The sequence below is a fragment of the Dermacentor andersoni genome, chromosome 4 (assembly GCF_023375885.2).
Source record: "Dermacentor andersoni chromosome 4, qqDerAnde1_hic_scaffold, whole genome shotgun sequence".
Classification (NCBI taxonomy): Eukaryota; Metazoa; Arthropoda; class Arachnida; order Ixodida; family Ixodidae; genus Dermacentor; species Dermacentor andersoni.
Genome location: NC_092817.1, coordinates 96,795,393 through 96,817,408, shown reverse-complemented (window position 1 = coordinate 96,817,408; position 22,016 = coordinate 96,795,393). Strand labels below are relative to the sequence as shown.

The following is a 22,016-nucleotide window of genomic DNA, read 5'->3' as shown; positions in this document are numbered from 1 at the left end:
GACTTCCGCGGGTCTCGTTCTCGAAGTTTAGAACGACTTCGTTTCGTGGTATTTTGTTTCTTACCGCTTCCAGAGTCTTGGATGCCGTAGGGAAAGAGAGAGGTTTCCATGACATTTTACTTCTTCCACCGACATTGACAAATGCAGCTCGCCCCGCGGCCCGTCTGCCCGCCTTACAAATGTCGATTTTCTCCTCATAAATAAATCCTAGAGCTTGTTGTCTGACGCACGTCTTCGAATATCTGTAGGCTGCACTTGTAGTCTCTGTTTTCCCGTCGATTTATGTAACGCATTCAACAGCTTCATCTGGGCAGTAGGCTTCCTTTTGCTCAATTAACTTTTTTCTTTATTTCACTGCCAGTGAAGCACCTGGTATGGCAAAATGGCAACAAAGGCTGAGAGTGTCTTGACCCTGTGAACTCTATAGAGCGTATACAAGCGAGATGTAGCTGCTGGTGTCACAGACAACAGGAAAATAAAATAAATGGTTTTGTTAGTTCTTTCAAAGACTACAGCATTTACACTTTCATACTTTTTTTCCTTGGGAACTAGCCACCTCAATAAACACCTGACTGCACCGAAATTCATTGTAGGATAACTACAATGAAACCAGTAGCAGTTGCAAAAAACAAAATAAACTAATAATAACAAATTACGCGAGGTCGTCACGTGATCATCGAAGTCTACGTCATCTAGCAAATAATTTAGCTTTGATCAATCAGTTGGAAGTGGAAGAACAAAGACAGCATGAAGAAATCAGCTATGAAGGTGCGCATCAACTGCACTTAGGTGCAAATTAAAAAAAAAAGTGCGATAGTTTGAAAGGATAGAACAGGCAAAAAAGAAACAAGCTTTAGAACACTAGTGCATTGTATTGATGGCTTAACGTGACGTCGCCAAAGATTACCGATTGAAGTGTTGCCGCAGAGGACAAAAGATGGTTCTGTGAAAGGCCCGTCCTTTCTTGGATGTTTTCAAGGATCGCTGTGGAGATGCTGCGCTATGGAATGAGCAGGTAGGGCAGTCACATTACTGAGTCGTCCAATAAATGCTGATTTAATTGTGTAGTTTTAGTGAGACACTGCTTGGTATTGAAACACGAGCGTCTGCTTTTCAGAGCTTAGGCGTTCCACGGGGGGAAACGTTATTATGGGCGAGTATAACTAATGATGAAACTGTCAAGAAAGTAAATGTAAAAAGAAAGAAAAGGAAGTTGCAGATACTAGAAACACTTGTTGCGCAGTCTATCTGTCAGACCGCAAGAATAATACGGTACAACGGCGAGAATAACCTGAAAAGAAATAGTCCGGTGAATTATTTCTGCTGCAGATGGCTTACTGATGTAAAGCGCATCGTCAGGAAGTCTCGACTTACGCAGGATGGCGGATGTCGCCTTTTCTCCAAGCCTCGTGATTCCTGCAGGAAAAGAATAATCGAAATGTAGAAGAGCACCAACACATTCTCAACACCATATATTAAAAAAGAAAGATAACATGCAGTCGTATCTAATTGAGACGTTGACAAATTCCAAACGAAGCTCCGAGGATGATTTACGGTAACTAAGGAAATGACACACACAGGTCTCAATACAAGAATTTCTTTACGAAAAGCAATTTTCATTTTCTTTATTGGCCAACATTCATGCCGGAGTATTTTCAACATATACGAACGTGGTCTGAGGCTGCGCTGAACTGCCTTCTAGCCTGCTATGTGCAAAGGCTTTGCCAAGAGAGAAGTTTCTGCCTGCGAGCAACACGGTAATCTTTTATAAATTTGTGCGAAGACCTGCTTGCGTTGCTACCAAACGTAGCGTATACATACGAGCTCTGGAATTCGGGGTTGTTGGTGTGGTACCTTGCAGCACTGTTCTAACGCATACAGAGAAGAATGCACATAAAAGACACAGACACGGAGCTACGTTCTGTGCGGCGTCTGTGTCTTTCATGTGCCGTCTTGTGTCCTACTCTTAATGCGCTAAAGTAATACTCCAGGGTATACATACGATTAGAGTCCTTGCTTGTTGGCCGCAGAAAAAAACAACACTGGTTAATGTGGCGTTTGTGCAGCAATTGCTTGAAATAAAGAAAGCGGCAACGCTCTATGGCTCTCTACTGTCAGAACTGCTAACACACACACACACACACACACACACACACACACACACACACACACACACACACACACACACACACACACACACACACGATATATATATATATATATATATATATATATATATATATATGCGCGCGCGCGCGTGATCGTGTGCTCGTGTGTGTGTGTGTGCGCGCTCGTGTGTGCGTGTGCGTGTGCGTGTGTGTGTGTGTGTGTGTGTGTGTGTGTGTGTGTGTGTGTGTGTGTGTGTGCGTGTGTGTTTACGCTTCGGCGATCATGCACCACAAAGGGGCGTCTGGTACTTCGACATCCTGCACCAGTATGCGCACTGTCTGTAGGAAAAAAATGCGGCTCGCAGATGCACTTGACGCGCGCCGGCGGCTGTAGGTCGTCTTTGTGCGGCAACTCGCAGGAAGTCTTCGTCGATGTTCCTGTCTCGTGCTTCGCAAACGTAAAATAATTCCAAAACGAACAGAACTCTGAGGGCAAGAAGACGTAGCGTATGCCACGTGACAAATGACTGCTACGGATCAGCCGTGGCAGGACGCGTGCTGGCGCTGCCACCTGTCGGGCACATGTATTTTGCGAAGAGTAAACATGCATAGCGAAGAGTAAACAACGAAACAACAAATTTGGTTCACTCTTCAGTTTCGGCGGCAGCACACGCTGCATGCAGCGCATCCTAGCGAGGGTTTCATGAATAATAGAAACAAAGGTGCGTCGTCCAGCTTCACCCAAGGCGCTGGACTCATTCCCCGAGGCGATGGGGCTTTTGTGAATGTACGCAGACGACGCGATGTTGGGCTGCCCCGCGAATGGTGGCCTACGGCAACGACGGGTGGTCGTCGTATATGTCACGCTTAGGGGTGACAGCTCGGTGCGGAGGGGAAAGCATCTCTGTCTGCGTTGAGGAAGAAGGAAGTGCGCACGTGGCAGAAGACGTGCATTTGCACTGAGACAAATGGGGCTGGTGAAAGATCAGGCGAGTTATGCGTTTGCGATAGCTGGTGCTGTATCGTTTGCTTTTTTTTTTTTTTTGCTCTACGTATTCGCGCCTTTTTGTGTTGTCCACGCGTACAGAGATCTAGTAGACGTGTATGTCCGGACGTTACTTAGGGCTGTATTGGCCCATAGCACGTGTGCCAAAATTGAAATCACTAGCTCGTGGTGGTGAGTGAAACGACGTTGGCATTTTTAATGCGGTGTGAGTTGTGACTGATTTGTTTTTAGTTCTTCTGGCTGCACAAAAAAAAAAAAACAAGCAGAAAGGGTGTGGTGAAGGCATTTTTCCATTCAATCGTCTACACTCAGTCGTCTATGAAGGTTTTAATTTATTCCACAGCATAACTGAAAACAGAAAGTTTTCCCTCACGTCGAGAATCTAAAAATAACATAATAGGCTGGAGAAGAATACATCAAGAAACAGTTGAACTGGCATGCGTTCTTTTGTCTAATTGATGTGCTTATGCGCTTATTTCAGAAAGCATGTACTTGTTATTGTTGTTGCTGCTTATTAAATGATGATATCCTAAAAAGAAGGCCACCGAATGACCAGCTGTCCCGCGTTCGCATCTTCTTTGAAGCTGCAAAGATAGTTTTCAGCCAAGGTTATTCCTGTGTTTTTAACCCTGAGGTAACATCTGTCACATACAACGGGAATGAACATTGTGTGTTTATTAAAGCAGCTGCGCTCCGGCAGATCTTCCTTAGCGATCGATATTCATGAGTACTGTCTGACAGAAAAGTGTCGGGAAATGAAGCAAGATTTGATAGCCCTCGGCTGCATATTTCGCTGTTGTGTGCAGTGTCAATTGATTAATACGTGTTCTGGTTTTAACAAGTCCACAAGTCCGGGAATTCTGAACCAGATCGTCCAGATCGAAAGTGCATTTTGTATCCTTACAAACTGCTCGAGACTTCTAAAAACATTTTTTTTCCCACTACAGCCAGGCAATGAAACGAGTATGGCAAGTGCATTTCACAACAGTTCCTGAGCCAAAAAATGCTTCACAACACTTTTTAGTGAGCTATTGTCATAAAAAAAAGTCTAGTATCAGTGAAGACGCACTTTGTGAATAAAGAGCAGAGCCGCATCCCCCGAAGACAAGATCCTTCAAGCCTCTGAAGACCTCCACAATTTTCACAAATATATGTGGTGTATATTTGAGTGAGCTGCTGTCTTTCATACTTAAGCGATATTCTCAAACTACGTACATTACGTTGCACCTAACTTCATTTAACAATACAGCAGTGTCTCCGTTCGTGGAGCCTTTGCATTCTGTGCCTCGTCGTCAGCTTCGTGGTTGTAACCTTTCAAGGCAATGGATTCTAGCCATTCGTGAAATCCTCTCAACCGAAATATCAATCGCTTCATTTAGGACCGTACAAACAATTTCAGCTGTTGGGAATGGACGATGCTAGCTGAATAGCCAGCGCGCCACTTTTTCCCTGAGGACTTGTGAAATAACACGATCGCGATCCGGCTTCACAATCCTTTTCACAAAGGCAGCGCACGTCGAATCCCAGCCACCAGCGCTGCATTGATATGTGCCTGCCCCTCTGTTTCGTCTGGTTCGTTCTCGTGCAGATTAACCGCCACCGTATAAGGCTTAGCAAAGTAAATAAAGGGATGTCTCAGCTCTTTCGTTTGCAATGAAAACAGGGAGAGATGTAGCGAAATTGGAGTTATATTGGCTTTCAGTGTTGATTCGAGACGTTCTACGGGGCCGCCAGTGTTTTGAAATCTGTCCTACGCGCTTATGTCGGATTGCGCAGCCAGCGAGTGGCTGACGTCTGCGCTCCCGTCGAGTGAGAGCCGCCGTATCTTCCGGAGAGACAGACAGGGATGCCGTTCTATTGCGACACTGAGTCCGGAAAATCCTTCTGTCGGGTGTCGACTGCTGCAAATCCCTTTGACTGACTTACGGCCCGCGAGTCTGCACAGTCTATAGAAATAAAGAAATGGCAAAAGAAAAAAATGAGAGAGAGAGAGAGAGAGAGAGAGAGAGAGAGAGAAACTGAGATAGAGTTGAGGCGTTCTTTTGTGCGTACGAGTCCAAATGAAAATTCGAGAGCTTTGCCATTTCGTCAGCGAAACTATGCGACTCAAACGCCAGCATGGTTCACACCAAAAGTCTAGAGAGCACCGAAACCGCAGCCTCAGGAAAGCAGTCTCTGACTAGATGGTGATGTTCTCGCTGCATTGCTCGTGTGCTGCTAAGTAGAAGAGAGCGAAGGTGACTTCCGGCCCCAAATTTTGTGGTAGTGACTTTGCAATCTTTGAATGCAATAATTAAACGACGAAGAAAGCAGTCTATAGCTACGCAGAATCAGAATTCTATGGTAACGGAAAGCGGCCAAGATCGCGACCAGCGAATGATAAGTGAAAGCGAATCAACATATTTTTATTAAGCTACCAGCATTGCACACGGTCGACTTCACGGTTTTTAATCAGCACCTACCAAATGAATCTTCAGGCGGCCTACTCATAATTAAAAAATAAAACGCGCTCGCCGCATTCGTCCATTCAGCTAACACTTGATTCGCTCCTCGTACGGCCGAACGTGCAGCTTAAAACGTCCCCTTAAAATGCGCCCCTTTCAATATTTGCACTTACTATTTTACTTCCGGCACTCTTCTCGAGATTTTGCTAAATTATTTCACATGACACACACATTGTAGCAAGTTACCGTGTCCTCACATGCTGCTTCTTCGAGGATTGCTAACGAGAGCATCAGAAAGAACGAATAGTTATGCATCACTGCTCGTAAAAACTAGACAAAGAAAACATAAGGAGATGGCGTAAGGGGGAAAAAGAGTAAAGAAATAAAACAAGATTACAGGCCTTGATGAACTCTCTACACGCTAACATCTCTAGCCCATCGCTTCGTATCTCGTGTCATTAAATTTCACCCCGTCAGTAAACTCTGGTTGAGCTTTTCTGTCTATTAACCTTCGTTCCCATATATTCAAGGCGCAATCCTCTCTCGATTGATGCCTGCCATCTCATGCGAGTCTATCACCTGAAATTTATTCCTTTGCCCGTCTCGTAAAACGTTTCAGGCGTCATCCTCAAGCGCTAAATGCACGACGTCGGAGACAGGGCTGTCTATTTTGAAATGAGGGCATCGAATTGCCCTCTTTCACTTGTATATAAAATTTATTTGTGTGTATTTACCAAACCGTCCTGCAGGAGTACTAGTTAGTCCACATAACGAGCGAAATAATTATCCAGTCACTAATCGGCAATCGTTTATATTTGTTCAAATGATAGTGCTAGGTTTACAAGACACCACTCTCACGTCTGCGTATTTTAGAAACAGAACAGCGCGCTTTTCACGGCGACAAGCAGGGAGAACTCGCAGCGCTCGTCCGTGTCCTTCTCCCGGCTTGTCCCCGTGAAAACCACGCTGTTATGTTTCAAATATGTCTTACCAGCTCGCCCAAACGTCTGTTTTAATGCGTATTTTAGTTGACTGTAGGGCAGCTGTCACACCTACGCGAATGACGAAAAAAGAAAAAAAGAAAAAGGGAACCTCGGGAACTACGCTGGCTTCTACGTTGGGTTATCAAACCGACCGCTCTTGGGCCCGTGTGCACGGCCCTCTGATACATTACCGATGCGCCGCCTTTGCCATGGACAGCGACAGGAACGGCATTACACTTAAGTGTTCAAGCGGCTGCACATGATCCTGCGCTGTGATAGTGTGTGGTGGTTCTAACCGGCTGTGACTGTGGGGTGGGAGCTCTCTCTCTATCTCTTTCTATCTCCCTTTCTACCGTATCCCAATGTAGATTGAGAAACCAGATTTTCCGGTCTAGTTCTACTTTCAGAGCAATGTAACGATTGTGGTGAAAATAAGTTCAAGCTCAAAGTGTGTTAACTTGGCTGAACGGACTCTGCGAGGCAGTTTCTCCTTTTTCATAAAGAGAGAGAGAGAGAGATGGAGAGAAAGAGAAACGAAAGAAGGAAGAATAAAGAGAAGAAGGTTAGTAAGAACAAAAAATCTGATTTGCTGGCCTTCATAGATAGGGGGGGGGGGGGGGGTCTGGTTATCCTCGCGGTCATTCTCCTTCCCTTCGCCGCTCTCTCCCTCCCCCGCTCCTCCGTCCCGCACTCCTTTTCTCAGAGTGCATGATGCGCAGCAGACCTTGCTCCCTGAGGCTGTACCTGTAGCTTAAAATTTCATCTACGAAATTGCTTGGAGTGCAACAACTGTGCTGTGTAGAATTCGGCTACCCCTTACGAAAGCTTATACTGCTCTTTTTGGCGGAATGGCTGAAAAGGCTGCCTTCGATATCAGGAGTTTCTGGGAGACGAGGGGCTATTCTTTTTTTACGATGGGGGACAAGAATTCAATACGTATAGGGACAACGTCCCTCTACCGCATTAGAACAATTACATCACCGACAGTTGGGTAATCACGACACTAGGATTGGTAATAACGTTGTTCAGAGGACAGTACGTCGACGACACTAATGCGTTTTCCGGCGTTGTTAGTAGGGGAAACATGGTAGGGGAAACCAGGCGCCACTGTTATCCGAGCTTACACCGAAGCTAGCTTCGAAAACGTGTGCGACACTTTCCAAGCTACGTCTTCCATGCTGGGGGCCCAGTTTTGATTTCTGCTGAGACCATTTTTCACCCTGCGGCTGATATCGTGCAACTAGTGACGTTGCCATGTTCTTTTTTTTGTGTTTATTTCAACGATTATATTCACAAACACATAGAAAAATAAAGTCGCTGGCAGTGTAAAATAAAATCTTCATAGCTATACGACACGGAATTTCGAGAAGACTGAGGACTCTGGAACGCGTAACACCATCATGCGTTTCCCGCTACGGCTGCTGCGGCACGTTGAATTTAGGGAATTTTTTCGTGTCGGAGCACAAAATGGGAGTTACCGCGGGAGCGCCGTAAACGACCCGTTTGCCGAGCGAAAAACGCATTCCGTGTTCCCGTGTTCCGGAGCGCGCTCTCTTATGCGGGAATCCAAAAACAAAGAAAAAGTAATACAAAAATAAAACGCACACCTGTGGGAAGGCAAATAATAATAATAGTAATAATAAAAACAAGAACAAAGTGAAGCTTCTGGCAGGAGAAAGTGGACGCAGGTAGACTCAGGAGCACACGAAAATGGACGCGCCAAACAAGCCCATCTAAGTTGCCAAGAAAAAAAAAAGCGTTTTAGGCAATCGCACCCGCGGTCGTTGTAAGTAAACAGTAGAGCGTAGCTGTATGGTGGAAGAGAACACGATGTCAACATAAACACGAAAAGAAAGAAACAAGGCTTTGAAAGCTACTCTTCAAAATGTGGATGACTTTAAAGAAAATGTAATTTTTGTGATGCGAGAAGTCCCGATGGGGGAAAATCTTTCTTTCTTTTATTGCGCGGAAAATTCTAAATAAACACAATCTCCGTCCTGCCCTACTCATGCCTCGAGGTGCATATAAACTCACGGTTCCAGCGTGCGGCTTGCCGCTCGCGTCGTATACCCACACTACGTCAGAGTTGGCGTTGGCGGCTATAGCGGGCGGGCTGGCGGCGCGTCGGCGTTAGTGGTGATATATTCGCGCGCAGAGACCTTGACAATAAAGGCGTTTTCCCGGCTATCTCCGGTCGGCGGCGAGCTTCTGCCGCCGGCAGGTGCGAACCGCCGCCTTTTTTTATTTTTTTAAATTTTTATTCTACCGTATTTTCACTCACGCGCTTCGGAGCTGGCTGTCTCGATTCGCGTCCGCGGGAGAGCGAGCGAGGGAGCTCGGGAAATTGAAGGTGCGCGTAGCCTTGACTGGGCGAAGATTAATTTATAAGGCAGATGCACCTGCTTCTCCTTGAAAAACTGGCACATTTCGGAGCAATCCAACAGAAAGGATGGCCCTCTGCCGCATTTCCACCTACGATTATTTTCCCCCTACGATTTCTTTCCTCAGTGTATACGTTTTATCCTTTTTCTGTCCATCGTTTTTCAGTGTTCATCGTTCGAAGAACTTTTTGCTTTCCAAAGCCCCTTTGCCTTCGTATTCACTCGCGCGGACTTCCCCCGCTGCTTCCCGCTTAGAGCCGTCCCACCCCGTATTTCCAGGCCTTCCCTGTTCAATCTAGCCATTAGAGCAGTCTATTTACTCGCACGTCTCGAGGTCGGGTTTCATATCCACGGAAAGTTAATGTCGCCGGCGAAAAATGCGTTAGTGGGCACGCACGTGTCGCAGGTGTAGGCGTAAAATGAGTGTATCGTTACCGTGCTTTCCGACCATGGGTACAGTTCGGCGTCGACAGTTTGCGTATAGCGTGGAATCTGAGAAAACGTTGCGTCTCCAAGCGTTTTGTGACCGTAGCCAGCAAAATTGCGTAACACTATGTTGTCCGAATACACTAGCACGGGTCGGAAGTCAAAGTGCCAGGCTGCGTGCTCAAACTTCGGAAATAATCGACTTTAGGAAGTTTCAGCTGGTCCGTAAACGTACACTGCCTTCTGCAGGATGGCGGGTTTACCGTCGATCTAAACGTGAAAAATTGGTTTCGTGGCGCCACCTCCTCATTATTATTGCAGTAACCTACCATTTTTTACTTTGCTGCGGTGTAAACTGTTGACAGTGATGTAAGTATTAGTGCGCAGCCCCCGTCTTCTCATTGCCTTCCCCCTTTTTTTGCGAGAAGAATCACGTAACACAAAAACGCGTCTAATGTGTTGTGGTTGAACAAAGAGTCGCAAGATGTCACTGCTAGCGTTTAAGGACGCATGAGGACGAGCTTTAAGGACAATGACTAATACGTTTAAGGACAAACTAAAGCTTCCCCTTCACTCGGATGCCGCTGTCTGTAAAGCTTCGACGCCGATCGCTCCTATAAAGAAGGCAGTGAATGGGGACATCGCCTTATCTCCAGCTTTCTACTATTAAAAGAAAGAAAAAAGAACATAAGTCACTCCTGCTGTTCAGGGATGCTGCTGAAATTTCTGGCAACGTTTATTGCTGCTGCAATGACGAGGCTGCAGCCACGTCGCCAGTCTCCGGGGAGGCAAGAGTTCGAGATTGACTGGGCTGCTCTCGCTGAATAATATGGCTGAAGAATATGGTTGAAAAATAGAAGGAAATAGGCTTGGCGTAATCTTCCCACAACCACAGCGTGCAGCGGTGCGCAGATACAACGCGTTTCTTCGAATTCTACGAATGAGCATGTCCAGATGTTTAAGACCTCCCCGACTAATGGGCCATCTCTCGGCTACGGGTGCGAAGCGATCGTAGGGAAATCCTCATATAACAACAGGGAAATCCTCATATAAAAAAACGTACTGCATCCCAGGACTTCTTGAAGCACTCAGATCAGTTAAAGTTATGTAATTTTTAGTACGTTATTTGACTGCTTGTCAAGTCTGTCGTCACCCTTCTGGTTTCCACGGCCACATTTACATACCCAGTTACACTCTAACTGCGATGTGCGTATTTAGAAATCATGTATGAGATATACGCGCACTCATCCGCTAAAATAAGTTATTGACGCAGGTATTAAGGTGATCGACTGCGTATATAAAGCTGCGTTGTAATCGACCAAACCACTGAGATGCCAGAACAGTTCCATTGACAAATCGTGCATTGAAGCCGCGGCACAGGAGCACGTGCATTCTATGCGATACACAGTTGCCGGAGAACGCAGAAAATCTGCAGAGGTTTTAGCTAAGGTTAGCTTTCTGGAAGGTAGAACAACGAAGTAGCCTAACTCATCAAAAAAAGTGTGACGCAAGCACATAATGTTTGAAGAAATATTCAACATCGATGTCTCTTCAGTGCTTATAGCTTACAATTTGTAGACTGGTCGTTTTCTTAATAACCTCGCACACGCCATGCGTTTAAGCATGATTAGGATAGTTCTGAAGATACAAAAGAACCATAGCCTGAAAGGAATCCCGAAAGGATGCTTTCAATATTCAGCTGAACAAGAAAAAATCGTAGCATCAGAAGTATATTGCGAAAAAAATACAATGACATTTCATTATCTCAACAGAGCTCGAGAACTATGTTGAGCTGTACTGCAATATGTTTTCCTGACAAATCTGAAAGGGCCCGTGAGCACAAATAAACAAAGAAACGCTGCAATGAGCTCTTCTTTGATTTGTTTTTTTCTCTGCTATAAAACGCAAAATTACCTCGGGTACGGTGCCGTATGATTTAGAATCATTCGGCTTAACTTTTATCACTCCACAATTTACGGGACTGTTCTAGAGTAAAACAGTAAATGCACTCGATAAGCAGGGCACTACAACCGTATTGATGAAAAAACCAAGTTTTTCGAGGTAAAATTTTGAAGCATGTCAGGAAAAAGCACCTCGAACTCCGACTGATGCACGAGTGCCTGTAACTACGCCGCTATAAGCGCAGAGCATTTGCGCAATCCAGTGAACGCGACACATATGTATGAGTTGTGGAGTAATGAGGTGAAACAAGATGCTGAGAAATTATACAATGGCGAAAATGCCATAGTCTGCTGAAGCAAGTTATATTAATGGACAGATGGGCGGCTCAGCGCTGTACGCGGTATGCCTTTTGTAAAATTGATCAGTTCATTTCTACCCACACTGTTTGGCAGGTGGTTTCATTCGTTATGTGCCAGCATATTAGTCGCCGGAGGTGAAAAAAAGCAATAAATAAGCGTAAGTTGTTTGTCATAACATGTCAAGGCCACGTAATGCTTAAAGCGAATTCCCGGCTTCCTATTGCCAAAAGAAGAAAATCGCATTTGAGGATGGCAGAAAGTTAGGTGGTGTGATGAAATTCGGAAAAGTTGCAACCAATGGACTGAGCACTCTGACGTAAGACAGAGGTAATTTGGGATTGCTGGAAGAGGCGTTCGGCCTGCAGTAGACAATAAACAGGCTGCTAGTGCTGCTGCTGCTGCATGCTTGCCGATTGAGGGAACAAGGAAAAGACTGCCTTACGGTCCTGAATAATATCAATGAGAATGTATTCAAGCTTTACTTAGTTCCATAAACGAACGTGATTACTAGTTCTTCGTGCAGGATACGATAGTCAGCAATGAGATATGCATGATAACGAGACAGGATACGTTTGATATAGCGTGAAAAAAATTAACAAAATGCTCACTCATTCTTAATCAAGTGTAGTGTACGCTTCATGCGCGTTCTTTTCCGGCTGTAGAAAAAATGAAAACAGGCGCTGTAAAGGCCAGGCGCGCTGGGATGGCGTGTTCACTCATGTCGGCAAGTCGTGTTTTCGGCGCTCCGGGAACTGGTCTGCTCTTCGCGGGGCGACCTTCGGCTGATGGATCAGATTCATTATGTGCGCCGACATTGAAGGATTTGCGCACGACGAGCGTTATTTGGGATAAAATCAATAATAGGCTGTCTGCCCGCATGCCTGCCTGTCTGCCTGCTTGCCTGCCTGCCTGCAAACGCTTTCTTCCTCTATCACCTAGTACTAGAGCGCTCGTGAGAAACATTACCAGAAGAAAAAAGCTGAAATCGGCATGTATGCTTTCACCGTGCAGGCGTCAGGACGATCAGCTCGACTCCAGTCGTGAACCGCTATTGAGTTTGCAGCTTCTAGAAGAGCCTCGGACGTCTACGAGAAAACTCCCGAGCGGCCTAAGCTGGAGGCGGTGAAAACCAAAGTGCGTAATCGGCAAATCAGATCGCGAATCGGAGTTCCTCACGTGAATCCTGTGCACAAAAACTTTGCCAGGCTTCAGGAGTATGACGCAACTGCTCCGGTGCTAGTTCTTAACATTTGCCGACGTTCTATTCCGCGTCAAGTTCAGTTTAGTCCACATTGATACGTTGCTAAACTCGAAATATCCGTACCAAGGATTGTACAGGCGCTGCGGCGCCTTGTGGCAGAGCCCAATGAAGCAACGGCTTGCGAATTAGTTTCCTTCTAACGTTGCTGTTATCAGGCAGCTTGTTCAATGAGTATCCTGCGCGTGTGTGTGTGTGCGTGTGCGTGTGCGTGTGCGTGTGCGTGTGCGTGTGCGTGTGTGTGTGTGTGTGTGTGTGTGTGTGTGTGTGTGTGTGTGTGTGTGTGTGTGTGTGTGTGTGTGTGTGTGCGCGTGTGTGCGTGTGTGCGTGTGTGTGTGTGTGTGTGTGTGTGTGTGTGTGTGTGTGTGTGTTTATGCATTAGCTTTACGCATTCAGACTCGGGCTTGTGTCTTCCGAGAAAATACCAATGCAGCTACCTTTAACTTTTTCTGCCGCTGTTTTTATTTAGTCCATATTTTGAAGGGCAAATTGTTCTCAACAGGTTTTGAACGTATTCTACCACTTAAAACTGTGCCATCGACCAGTCGAGAAAGCGGCGTCTATCAATGCCAAGTGTGCTCCCTTGGGCATGAATGAGAAAACTCCATCTTCGTAAGAATATTTTTCGCGTGTCTGTTTCGTCACCACTGCCGTTTTTCTTGTTATATATCGTACATCCTTGTCGTAATTTAGGTTTGATTGATTAACGGAGTTTGACATGCTAAACCTTCAAAGCGGACTTTTGAGTAATGCTCTAGCAGAGGGCGGTGCATTAATTTTGTCCATCTGCTGTTCTTTGACATCCACCTAAATCTATGTTCACGAGCAATTTTGCACTCTAGATAAATTGGTTTTAGGCGTCTCCGGCTGGAGATTGAACCTGTGACCTCGAGCTCTGGACCAGAACAGCCGAGCAAGTGGGTCACCGTAGGAGGTGCCCTCATTCAGAAAGGGCACGCTAGGTTCGGCACGATAGGTAGCATGATAGGTAGCGGAACGTTACCATTACGTATGAGTTATAGTTATTTCGGTAATAACGGAAACAACAATAAGTGTCGGAAGCTGTCACCACAGAGAAAGAGAGAGAGAGAGGGTAATATAGGAAGGCAGGAATGTTAACCAGTCAATAGTCTGGTTGGCTACCCAACGCTGGGGGAAGGGAGAAGGGGAAGAGAGAGAAGGGAGAGAGAAAGTGTAGATACGTGTACGGACAGTACATGAGTTAAAGCCGCTCTCGCAAACCAGACGTTCTGAGAAAGCACAAAAGTGCCTTCATTGCCTTCTGAGCCGATGATCGGTGGAGACGGTGCTCTAGTACTGTCTGTTCACTCAGACGACGATCATCAAATTTCCTGAATACTTTGGACAAAGATTGCCTTTGTGCTTGAAATTGAGTACAATGGCACAATAAGTGGTCAATGTTCTCCTCGCATCCGCAAACATCACATGCAGGACTATCAGCCATTCCAATTACTGCTGAGTAGGCATTCGCGAAGGCAACTCCAAGCCATAACCGACACAGAAGAGGCGCTTCACGTCGGTGTAGACCGGCTGGAGGTCTGAGTTGAAGTGACGGGTTTAGTCTGTGCAGTCTTGTGCGCCTTGTATGTGCGGTGTTCCACTCTGCTAAGGAGATCGTGCGTGCTAAAATGCCAAGTTGTCTCGCGGCGTCGGTCTTTGAGAGAGGAATGTGGACGCAGCGGTCTTCTTGGTTTGATGTCCGAGCTGCCTTATCCGCGTCATCATTTCTTATGATACCGCGATGACCTGGTATCCACTGGAAAGAGATATCATGGCCCTTTTTCTGTTAAGTGATGGACAAGTTCCACGATTTCGCACGTGAGCTGATCGTGAGCTGCATGTCGGAGAAATGACTGCACACATTGCAAGGCCGGCCTTGAATCGCAGAAGACTGCCCATTTTCTAGGACTTTCAGCCTTTATCTCATGAAGTGCGCCGCGGAGAGCCGCGAGCTCTGCAGCTGTAGACGTAGTGACATGGGAAGTCTTCAACCGCTAGGTTATTCTCATTGTTGGTATATCTACCGCGCCACCGGAACAGGGAGAGAAGGCACAAAATTCTTGAGGTAAGAGACGATACAAAAGGACAACGCACACTTCATTGTTATCGCTTCTTTAGGCTTTGCTATATGCCCTCGAACAAAGAATGATACCCGAAAATGCGCTTTGGTTCTGGCACCCGTCATCAAATTACAAGGACCCGAATCTCGCGCAGGTTCAAAATGACGGAGAAGAAGGGAGTCGGCAGAAAAGAAAAGTGCCCGATGTCGGCTGTGTGCAGAGGATGCGAGAGGCCGAGGTGGAAGAGAGAGAATACGTGGACGATGGTGGCGACGTTGGCAGCGGCCACAACTGCTCTTGCCGCCAACAGCCGCACAATACTATGCTCCACCCCACCCCACGCTGTCTCAGAATGCAGGGAGCGCCCGCTTCGCTTTCAAATTGCATCGGTCTTCCTTTAAGGCGTCCAGGCTTTGCTCGTGATGACTTGCTTTCGTCTTTCCTCATTGACCTCTGTTCATACGAACAAAAGAGAGATGAGATTAAAAAGGGACGAATTTAGGTTTGCCGCATTGTGCCCGTTTCTGTGTTTTAATTGCGAAACCGCGAGGCAGGGCGCAGCTTACATTGGTTCTAGTGCGGAAGCGCAGGCAATAATTTGCTTTTCGCGTAACTCTCGAATTTCCGAAGCCTGTTTAAACGTATTATATGAATAGACATACGCTGAAGGAAGCCGCTCGGTTGCTTTTATAGAGACAGAAGACGAAAGCAAAAGTCTTAAATTTGTAATGAGCGGGCAAGCGAACGCTTTGCTCGGAATCCAGGAAAAAAAAATTTAGGGGCTAAGACTGCGGTACGCCTGCTGCTTTCATATTGTGCTAGCGGAACAATAGAGAGGCGTCCTGCGCTTCCGCGGGGCGAACGCGTTCGTGGCAGCTCGGCGCGGAAATACGAGAGCGGGAAAGAATGTTTGGCTCTGCCGCGTAAGACAAAAGCCCGAAGATTAGGGTACAGATTGGGGAAAATTGGCGGGGTCTAAGGCGCTCGCATCGGGAACGAGGAGATATTGCCGGCGAGAATCGAATCAGAGGCAAATAAAACGGAGGCTTCTATATAAGCGGCCAGGCTCTCGCGGTATGCGCATGTAATTACCGAACAGCTCGGCTCCTTCGCGCCGTGCGGTTCGTTTCCAGGTAAATAAGAGAGAAAAAAAAGAGAGATACCTTGTTATACGTGGTCTGGCGAAAGTGCACGAAAGCCGGCCCCGCGATGGCGAATCGAGGTAATTCAGTGCTAAGAATTCTCGCGTCTGCCGAGGCACAAGGAATTGAAAGCACGCCTATAGATATTCTAAGTAACGATCGCCGAGGAAGATGCTTCACAACGAACGATACGTAGCCAATCAGAACGTAAGAGGAATGATGCAGTGTGTGGCTATCTTGTTCAGCAAAAGCGAGAACACAGTAATAGTCCCGTGAACTATAGTTTCTATCGATCAGTTCCGCATCCTTTAGTGAAGCCTATGGAATAGTTTTATACTTACAATAAAGCTCAACGATGCTTCTACGACGAGGGAGGGGGGGAGGGAGGGCGGAAATTAAAACATCGTTGGCTGCGCATTGACAATTTTTTTCTGTTTCTTGTTCAGCGGTATATGTTTACATGATGTTACACCTACAATATGTGTCTTTGTTAGTTTCTGCACTGCTTCATAGTAAGTTCATTTGTTTATCCGTGCAAGTATCATTCTTTCCATTACCTTGCCGACACAGCTGGCCAGTGCTATTGGACGGTAAGATGACAATTCCAACGGCGATTTGCCAGCCTTGAGGAGTGGAACAAGCCGGCTGGATTTCCACGTTGTAGGGACCAAGCCGTCACGCCATGATGCGTTGTATAGGCCAAGAAGGGCATCTCTGGCCTCTTGACCAAGGTTTACAAGCGCAGAGTATGTGATGCCATCGTGTCCTGGTGACGAAGATCGCCTGCAACCAGCAAGTGCGGCCTCCAGTTCTTCGATGGAGAAAGCAGCGTCCATACGAGGATCCCGGGAGCAAGGGGGCACAATGGGAATAGGTGCGCAAGGTGAATACGTGAGCGCCGGACCCGCCATCCTTGCGCAGTAATCTTCGGCCACCTCGACTTCTCGGCGTCCTTGATGTAGGGCTAGAGACTTAAATGGACGACGCTGTTCAGGAGCTGTTCGAAGACCACGGATTGTTCTCCAGATGTTCTCCAAGCCGACGAAGCCGCCCGATCGGCACATGAAAGTGGTCAACGAGTCTTCATTCCGCATTCGCGAACAGACGCTGCGGCTGGGCTGCGATTGATGTCCCGTGAGTGTACTTTGCCCCTGTGGGACTCAAATGTTTTCACCATGTGTCGGTTGCGTTCGTTGTCTCCGGACATACAGATGCACCTCCCGCCTGGATTACCACGACGTGAACAGACCATGCTTTACCGTCTGTGGCTAGGCGTTGCCTTTACAAACGCCTATGCTTTCCTCATAGGAATGGCGAACAGCCCCACGTGCGACACATGTAACATCGACGAGACGCTCGCACACATTATCTGTGTCTGCCCGCGATACAGTGCTGAGAGACTAGTGATGTGCAGGGTACTGGACCAGCTGGACAATCGTCCACTTTCAGAACTAAAAGCTTTAGGCCAATGCTCCGAAAGAACATCCGCGTTGAAGGCCATACTCGCGCTATTAACGTTCTTGCGGTCTACGGGCTTCACGACAGACTCTAAGAATGCCGCCCCCTACCGTTCTGTAGTGTACGCGCTTTGTTCGTGCTTGTCTCCCTTTCTTTCTATCTCCCCCTTCCACTCTGTTTCTCTTTTTATCCCTCTTAACCCTTCCCCCTGCGCAGGGTAGCCAACCGGAACTACCTCTGGTTAACCTCCCTGCCTTTGTCTGCATTATTTTCTCTCTCTCTCATTTGTTTATCCAGAGAGATAGAGAGAGAGAACGGGGGGGTAAGACTTATAGTAACCTCAGTTGACCTTTCGCGGTGATTCCTTGATGTGGTCTTCGCTTATTTATGACCTCTACCACTGCTTTCATTATTGATGACTTGGAGCTTCATGACAGAGTAGACAAGGAGTGAACCACGGGCTAAATTTACAAAGGTTTTGGTTTGTAAGTGCCATTTACCATTGGCTAAGGGCCTTCACAAGTATGTCCAACATAACTTTTGGTTGTCACCTTCTCTTACGAATAATTCTAGCATGCGCGCTTTCTTTGTGTGTGTGAATAAAGCCCTTGGAATGTAAGCATCACGCACAAACCTTGATATTATGAGGTTTTACAGTTTCTTCGTCTTTCGGTTATCCATATTTTTCTTTCTTTTAATCGACTTACGCGTTTGCGGGAAATTTAGAATTTTAACCGCATTACCTCCCGCACAAGATAGAAGGATCGACACAGACACAAACACATACGACGCTACTTCTGGCCACGTCCATTAAAGATAGCGTCGTACAGCGTCAAGCCCCATCTGCTCAATGCGCGCTTCATTATTTTTTTTTTCTTTTCCTCGTTTTGCACTGCGTACACAAAACGCTCCCTGATGTGAACATTGTAAGCATGTGATGGTGCAGCGAATGCGTGGCTCACGAAATGCGCGTCCTCATACGGGCACTGCATGTCGGATAATGTCAGAATATCGCTAACGACAGTCTCGATCGTTGTAGACAGGTACTGACAATAACTAAGAAAGATCTCCAGTAATAAGAGAAGTCAACATCGGTGACGCCGCTCAGATCGGCGGGCGCGAGCTCGGCAGGGAGGGACTGTGGTAAATATTCGACGAGTGATTCGAATCAATAAGAGAGGTAGAAAAAGCAAGGAGAAAAAAAGGTGGTGAGTTCAACCAGACCAGCATACGGTTTGCTACCCTACACTGGGGGTAAGGGAAAGGGGGAATAGAAAGAGGAAGGCTGTCATGAAACAAACTTTCTGCATAGACCAGATAGGACCAGCTCATCCAGCCGTGTTCCCGTGCAAAGATTATCGAAAGAGCATAATACGGGGTCAAACAGAGCCGTCCCGCCTGAACAACAGCTGCGCAGTTCTTTTAGGTGCTTGAAAAGGGAGAAGGGAGAACGTGAGAATATGTGTGCCATAGGCCTTTTATCGATGGGTGCTTTGCTCCAGGTTTCGTTTCTTCCGGCGCATGATTTCAGTCATCGTGCAGAGTAAGTAAAGTGCGTTCGTCCTACGCAGTAGTTCACTGGCTCATTTCAGTTGTTATCCTTGTCATCGTTGTCGTTATTATTGTCAATATAATTTCTCTTTGTCGTCTACTGTCGCTCAAATAACCCTTTCAAGTGCACATGCCATACGCAGATGTCCCAAGCACACGGTTGCGAATATTTTCTCTTACCAATCTGCCTGCTTGCTCCCCTCGGCCGTGCATCTTAATTATGTTACTCTTTCTGATGTCTACAGCAAGCACTGCTTACCTGCACTGTATGTAACGCGACCGTCGTTCTTCCCTTGTTCTCGCTAATATACGCAACATTGTCTTGTACACGAGTTTGATTGCTACAGCACTACGTTATTTTTCATTTTCTAAATTTTTATTTCTTGAAGAGCTCACCTATATTACTTTCTTTCGCACAAATCGTTACGCATTGCTCTGCATCGGCATTCTCGTAGTTGCGTTCAAAGGTACCATTCATTTGTACTCCAGTAAACTCACACATGCGCGACCAAAAATCAATACGCTTCTCGGAGTAGACTGGTAAGCGAAAAAGAAAAAGAAAAGAACCCTGCAAATGTTCTGCGCCTTCATACGCTCTTGACACGTGTGGCAGCTACGTATACTTGCTTTTCTTTTTTTTTTCTGTGGCTGGCCTTTTCGGAAATGGATTAAACGGGTCAATAACTGAAATAACGGGGCCGCCCGAGGAAGAAAGCGCCACGGCACCAGCACCACCATCGCCTTCGGGTTCATTTGTCAAACCGCGCAGACGCCCGCTCATGCGGGCAGGTGCAGCGGAAATCCGCAGCTATACGTTGTCCGAGCGAAATTCCCGTACGCAGACCTTCAATAAAGCTTTCACGTCGTTTGTCGACCGTCTAATTTTTTTTTTTAGCGTAACTTTTTAGCGACAAACACCACCTCGTAACCTTCTCCCACCCTACAGCAAAGCGGGGCGCAGAAATCTGGGGCACCTCCAGAGCTGTTTAAAACAGAATGTAAGACAGTCCAAGGGCAGGCGGGACTGATTTGTCGGAATTGTGCCCTAACGTTTCTGAGAAGGATGCCAAGTCGGGGCACGTTTTGCCGAAGTGGGCGAACAATTTCAATGTCCAAATTTAAACAAAAGAAATTTGGGATAAGAAAGGCAAGAAGAAAATAAAACACGAACGCTTCAAATGCACAGGTACGCAACACTGCATTTACAATACGTTCCGATCTGGCGATTTCAGCTCTGACGACACGAGGGCGTGAAACACAGCCACGAAGTAGCAAAGAGTGTTTTTCCCAGTCTTCGAAACCAAAAGTCAGTTTCTTCTGCCTTCACTTTCGCAAGCTTGTTGGACACGCTCAAGCTTATTCTGGCAAGCCTTGTGTCTTTAAGTATACCACTAGTTTATATATTCCTCTTTCCCTTCCCCTAGTGGAGGGTAGGAGACCGGAGGCTTTAACTCTCGTTAACTTCCCTGCCTTATCCTCATTTCCATGTTTATCTATATATGTATACATACTGCATGATGGAATTGGCATTTATTTTCGAGTGATTATCATCAATTATAGCGTTTCCGCCCCTATAGAAGTAAAATAGTGTAGCACAAGGCACAAGCTAGAAACCCACTCCACCTGATCGCCTACATTTAACCTGATGTAACCGAAAAGAGGTGCTCTTGTCTTACTTCAATGACTGCGGCTTTTATGGAATAATGCTGTCAAAGTTTCGAAACGTCTCTACCAGAATTTTGTCTCTGAAAGAAAGTAGCGCCGAAGCTTTATCGAAGCATTGGGCATGGTCAAAATTGTGCGCCGCACAATACCTACCCAGGGCGCCCTTTTGACTTCAGTGGACCGCGTCGATTTAGAAACAAGTTCTTCTCGTCGACGATAACTCGATTCGACAACTATTAACCAAGAGGCTTTGAAGCTCGAAGAGATGTGCACGCTGAGAGCCGCGCTCCTTTCGCGCTTAGTCGATGGCGCGCTGCCAAGACAAGCATTGCGATGCCGCTGCGCAACTCCCTTTCGCAATGAGCGGAGCATCAGTTTCGCATTCGACGTGCGCTGAGAGCGTACGGTGAGCTACATCAATTGAATGGTCGCGCGCAGGGTGCGGCAGTGCGCCCCTGACTGCTTAAAGGGTCTTACCGCGAGTTGGCCCCAACCACGTCGGCTTTGTGATATACCCGACGTTAAAAAAAAAAGAAAGAAAAAACGGCTGCGCACGGTAAATTGTTCGTTGATTGCAGTGCGAATTAAATAGCAAACAAAAGTATTATGCCACAAAGGTTCACACTTGTTCCTTTCATGTGTGGAAACGCTTTACTCTGTGAATATGGAGTTACCGCAGTTTTCTTTAATGTTTCGAGATACGGCAAGAAGTCATAAGACAGAGTGTCCGACTGTGTTCGCAAGCCTGCGATGCGTGCGATACGATACGCCTCACTGTTCAACATTCTTGCCTCCTCTAGTTGCTCGCAAAAGTTGCAGCAGCGTTGCAAAAAATGTCGTCACAGCTTGGGTAACAAGCATTTCTCCATTTCATTCTTGAAGGGCCGTTGCCGTGAAACGTCTTATTCTCCTGTCTATACGATAAGCAGCATGAGCGCCAACTTTATACCACGGGTACCTCAACGTTTTGAAGACGCGGCATCACATTTACATGTAACAAGTGAATAATCAATTGAAGATGCGGTCTCTTTTTATGCTTCGAGTAGTTTTTTGGGCTTCTTCTGGCCTTGTAGGGGACCGTGTGTATTTGGTCTTCTGCTCTTATGCGTTGTGAGATAAGCACCTACGACGTGTCGAGATAGTTGTTCTTTGCATCTGCATGTCAGGCCACAGTGATGAAATGATGGCAGGTTGTATTCAACGACAGTTCACAAGAGGCGCTAGCCACCTGTTTTATACACAGCTTAAACAG

The 22,016-nt window shown here is 46.5% G+C and overlaps 1 protein-coding gene across 3 annotated transcripts in view; it reads right to left on the bottom strand.

Annotated features, from left to right (window-relative positions):
* Octalpha2R (alpha2-adrenergic-like octopamine receptor) overlaps positions 1–22,016 on the bottom strand; it is a 743,760-nt gene that overhangs the window by 581,561 nt on the left and 140,183 nt on the right. For all 3 annotated transcript variants that reach the window (XR_011893885.1, XM_055074062.2, XM_050183531.3), the window contains one exon: positions 1,375–1,416. The gene's annotated coding sequence lies outside the window, so the exon portion shown is untranslated. The remainder of the gene's footprint in view (positions 1–1,374; positions 1,417–22,016) is intronic.